A 5,452-nucleotide genomic window follows, 5' to 3' on the forward strand; every position below is an offset into this window, starting at 1 on the left:
GTGAAAGAGAGTAGGGCTCATCACTCTCCTCCTTTCAATCATGAATGAACCTTTGAATAGCATCCTGAAGATGACACAAGTTAGTGCCAATTGCAATTCTCTCACATTGCTCAATTTTTTCATGTGACTTATGATTTGTGGAAACACTTGGCTTTCATCAGCGACAAATCCTGCTAGCTAGTGTCTCTAAGTTGCTAGTGTCTCTAAGCGTTAAATACTGACTGCATAGGGGTTGTCACCATTACTCTGCTACTTGCACCAAAATTCAGATTCCATGATACTCCAGTGATCTGTTTCCATATCGTCGTCGATTACAATGAAATATCTGAAACACATATCGGGAAATGATTATTTTAAGCTAGGATCATGGGTTCAGTGAGCAGTCAAAATTTAGCATGTTGTAGCAGAATTTGTGGGGAGGCGTGTAGAGTTAATTAAACTTACCTCTTGTTATGCAAGTGCTCTCTGATATCCGCAGCAAGCAAGTGTGACATCGGAGCCATCAGACACCAGCCTACCAAGTTGGTGCTCCCTTTCATTTATTTTACAAGATTATCCTTCGTTAAGATGACCACTTTATAGAGGAACCAATCAAAAAAACTTGAGCAGAACTTTAGTTTTTCAAATGTGTTTTCTACAAGAAGTCCAGCGTTAATAAGACCCGCACACATAGATTTAACTAAGAAAAGACAAGGAGTCAATCATGATCATAACGAGTCTGGTTCGTTAGTTAAGTTGATCGACATGAACCGACGTACTAAATCAAACAAAGCGGTCCACTTATCTCAACTAAGGCTCGCGGAAACTAGTCACTCAACGGACTTGTCACTGATATATATGGTATTAGCATCAACCTCCTTCCGTTGCACAATATCATAACAGTTCAGGTATTGTAAGGCCAATGGCTCGTCTCCTAGTCAGGTATCCTACCAGAATCTCATAATACGACCATCACCCACTATAAAACCGCCTCTACTAAAAAAATACAGTCTATACATTCATCAAGACCTTCCAAAATGGTGAGTTCAACATCTGTGCCGTTACTCAAGATGATGTCTTGGAGTGGAGGTATTTATTGTGTAGCAACTCTTGCCACACCCCCTCCTTCACTGTAAGTAACATATATAGCCATTTGCTAAGAACACCCCCTTGGTCTTTTGTCCTAGAAAGAATATCCCAGTTCTCCAAGCGATATTTCCTTCTATATTCATTGCACTGCCGGAAGAATTTGGATTAGTAGTAATCCAGGCTCTTTTGTGCCCCTTTTGATACTTTAAAAAATTAGAGCATCAATATATTTAGGCTGGTGAGCAGAGAGTTGACTAGGAGCAGACATCCTCCATAGGTCATAAGTTTTGTTTTTTCAAAGAACTGAGCTATTTTTCAAACCAGTCTTACTGTTCACTAGTAGGGCAGAAGTGCGGCGTGATGCCGCTCCCGTGGAAGTTCCCACTGTTGGTATTATTTTTTCAACCACCTAATACTGGTACATGTCATGAATCACAAACACATAAGACACCAAAAGCCTAAAAAATCAAAATCTTTAATGGCAAATACCATTATGAACGCTCGTCGATGCTTTTGGTTCTTCCAGATTCTGCATACAAATCTTGAACAGTTGGACATCGGACAATCGATTTGACAGTACAAACTATTAACAAGAATACAAAAATATTCAGATAATTTCTTATTGCTTAGTCAAAGCTAAACCCCAACTATAGCAAGGTTCAGGGTACGGTGGCAGTTTAAAATTCAAATGCAAGGCAAACACAACACAACAAGATACAAACCTATCTGGGGTCCAAGGCTCAAGAGCCACAGATGCACACGATACAAACCCGAAGGGGGCCTTGGCTAATAAGACGAAACACACACGCACAAACACTAAACCGAGAAAGACCACAATAGCGACGACGAACATCAGCCTCCATCTCTATGACGCTCCTCCTTGTGTCAAAGAATGAAGGTGAAGTTGTCGAATGAGAGGAGCATCACGGATCTGGCGATGAAGATCCCTTGGTCGGAGGCCTTGTGTTCGATGAAGATCCCTATACAATAAAAGCTTTGTTAATTACAAATTTCCAATGGCCCATGCAAATGCAGAAAATCCGACCCAAGTCAGCCAAAAGTTTGGCAAGTTCGTTCCTCAAAATGAAGGTCGTAGAGTGCATCTATTAGAGCTACTTATCAGTACATACCTTCATCTGCGCCCGCCGAGTCTGGAACCAATATTGGATCTGATGGACCTCCATGCCAGTTTCGCGGCTGAGATTTGCGACCTGAGTCTGGTCGGGGTGGGGACATTTCTTGAACGCCCTGCGACACCGGCGGCAATGAGATTACAAACAGAAAGAAACTTAAGGCTGAAAGAGATGTAGTGTATGATTAGAGGTGCATACTCCTCGAGCACCAGAATCTGGCGCGGCGCGCGGTGGTGGCCGTCCATGGCTACATGCAGGTACCAACCTCTCTCAAGCTCACGCTGGCCGGAGGAGAGCACTGGAGGAGAGGACTGGAGGAGGAGCAGGACGGAAGAGAGATCTTGCTGCTCGGCTGTGTGACCTCCGGCTCGCCGTCGCTCCTACTTATATGCGCCGGACTGGTAACGCCAACGCCACTCAGTCATACGCCAGCCCTGCCAATCTTGTTACCATATGCTGTTTTTCGCACCGAAGTGAAACTGCCGGTTTGACTGCGCTCCTCTGCTGCTCATCGACCTCTCTCTCCTCCTCCTCCCAGCTTTCTCTGTTCGTCCATATCCTTTCTCGCTCGCGCAAACAGCTGGAGCCATTTAAGGCCAAGCCTCCTACTCGTTGTCCTCCTACTTTGCGCAGGCTACTCCAAAGCTAGCCTGGATACATACATACTCATAACCTAGTAGTGTATAATATTTCCTGACCTAATAACCATGCTTATCTATCTATCTTTTTTTAGGAAATCTTTCTATCTTTCTTATATTTACCAATTGGATGCACCTTTCAAGCCGTCTCCTTAATCCACATCATTAGAATTAATTATACAGTTGGATTGTAAAATTTACATCTAGGATAAAAAAGCCGTCTCCTTAATCCACATCATTAGAATTAATTACATCGTTGGATTGTAAAATTTACGGTCAGGATAGAAAATGAAAAAATACGTAACATAGATTGTCCGTACAATACAAAATAGCATCTGCCACGTCTACCATCTATGCCAAAAAAACGAGAAAGCCTCCACCCATAAAAACCCCACCAATATAAATAAAAAAGGGAAGAATATTTAGAAGGTGGTTTACATATATGTTCACAGTTTGTTCGACATGCATGGGCAATGTGAATATATCTGCAAAATTGAGTTGAAAAACTTCCCATGCGTGCGCATGAACTCCAAGGAGAGCCAAAATTGTAGTATGGATCGTCCTCCACTAACTTGACATCGTGATAGATTAACTTGGGGGAAGCAACATTTTATTTTGTTTTGAAAAATATGAAAATTTACATGCATGTAAAATACACGCACACATGCGTGCGCTTATACATGCGAGGAAATATGATAAGTTTCAACCCGAGATAAATAAAGATATAAATAAAAAGTTAAGTTATTGTGCACTAAACCGACACTAGGTATACTATGGTATAGGTGACATGCTGTAAAAATGTATTTAGACTACAATAATTACATACATAAAGTATCATATTATTTTCTTTGAGTAAAAATTATCACACAAATTTATCAAATTTTACATATGCATTCCCTATGTGACCTCTAGATGCGTGGATTTTTACCCATTTTATAGAACTTATAAATCTATTGTCGTACTAAATTGAATATAGTGACCGAGTTGAAATTGATTTGATGTTGAGAACAAGTTGACGATAAAGGGTTTCCCCCCGCTTTATATTATAAAGCAAACACCCGATACATCCAGCTCGCTGGGGCAGCAGCATAGATAAGCCCAAAAGAAAAACAAGAAGAAGAAAGACAAATAAATGCCAACACGGGCAGATAAACGAAGAAAGGAAGACCGGCAACCGCTGCACCCTTCGAAGAAGTACCACCACCCTCCCAGCATCCCGAAGCGCCGCGCCCCAATCAACACCTTCAAGAAGGAATGCGACGATGCTGCCCCTGTTTCCGAACAAGTTCTAGGGTTTCCCCCGGTACGCGAGGGATAGTGGGGAAGTGGTATACCGATGCTTTCATAAATTTTTTTGCCTCTTGCATATCTACAGGACTGAGAAATAGAATACCCCTTTTCTTTGGAGTTGGCTTAGGACTTGGTTCACGAAGTGTCCAATTATTTTCATTAGTCAACATATTATTCAATAGCAATTCAGCTTGATCAACTATTCTTTCCCCGAAAACACAACCAACACAACTATCCAGGTAAACCCTGGAAGCATCGGTTAGTCCATTATAAAAGATATCAAGTATTTCATTTTTCTTAAGAGGATGATCACGCAAAGCATTAAGTAATTGGAGAAGCCTCCCCCGAGCTTCTGGGAGACTCTCATCTTCAATTTGCACAAAATTATATATTTTCCTTAAAGCAGCTTGTTTCTTATGAGCGCGACAATATTTAGCAGAAAAGTAATAAATCATATCCTGGGGACTACGCACACAACCAGGATCAAGAGAATTAAACCATGTTTTAGCATCACCCTTTAATGAGAACGGAAATAATTTAAGGATAAAGTAATAGCGAGTTTTCTCATCATTAGTGAACAGGGTGGCTATATCATTTAATTTAGTAAGATGTGCCACAGCAGTTTCAGATTCATAGCCATAGAAAGGATCAGATTTAACCAAAGTAATTAACTCAGGATCGACAGAGAAATCATAATAGTTATCAGTAATAAAGATAGGTGAAGTAGCAAAGTAGGGTCATATTTCATTCTAGCATTCAGAGATTTTTCTTTCAGCTTAGCTAATAATTTCTTAAGATCACTCCTATCATTGCAAGCAAGAAAGTCTCTAGAAGTTTCTTCATCCATAACATAACCCTCAGGCACAACAGGCAATTCATATCTAGGGGGAGAGTCTTCATCATCACTTTCATCAATATTATCAGTTTCAATAATATCATTCTCTCTAGCCCTAGCAAGTTGTTCATCAAGAAATTCACCTAGTGGCACAATAGTATCAAGCATAAAAGTAGTTTCATCATAAATATCACGCACAACAGAAGTGGCATCATCAATAACATGTGACCTATCAGAATCAATAGCAGTAGTAGGTGTCGCAAGTTTACTCATAATAGAAGGTGAATGAAGTGCAGAGCTAGATGGCAGTTCCTTACCTCCCCTCATAGTTGAGGGATAAATTTTGGTTCTTTGATCTTTCAAGTTCTTCATAGTGATCAACAGATATAAATCCCAAGTGGCTCGAAGAATAGAGCTATGCTCCCCGGCAACGGCGCCAGAAGATAGTCTTGATAACCCACAAGTATAGGGGATCGTTGTTGGGGTTT

The 5,452-nt window shown here is 40.8% G+C and overlaps 1 long non-coding RNA gene across 1 annotated transcript; it reads right to left on the reverse strand.

Annotated features, from left to right (window-relative positions):
• Positions 1 to 1,662: 1,662 nt before the first annotated feature.
• Positions 1,663 to 2,548, reverse strand: LOC119350975. Its single transcript, XR_005169579.1, has 3 exons — positions 2,400 to 2,548; positions 2,199 to 2,316; positions 1,663 to 2,048 (listed from the first exon to the last, which is right to left on the reverse strand). It is a non-coding gene; the product is annotated as an uncharacterized LOC119350975 (long non-coding RNA).
• Between the last annotated feature and the right edge of the window lie 2,904 nt (positions 2,549 to 5,452).

Source organism: Triticum dicoccoides, chromosome 1A (assembly GCF_002162155.2).
Source record: "Triticum dicoccoides isolate Atlit2015 ecotype Zavitan chromosome 1A, WEW_v2.0, whole genome shotgun sequence".
NCBI lineage: Eukaryota > Viridiplantae > Streptophyta > Magnoliopsida > Poales > Poaceae > Triticum > Triticum dicoccoides.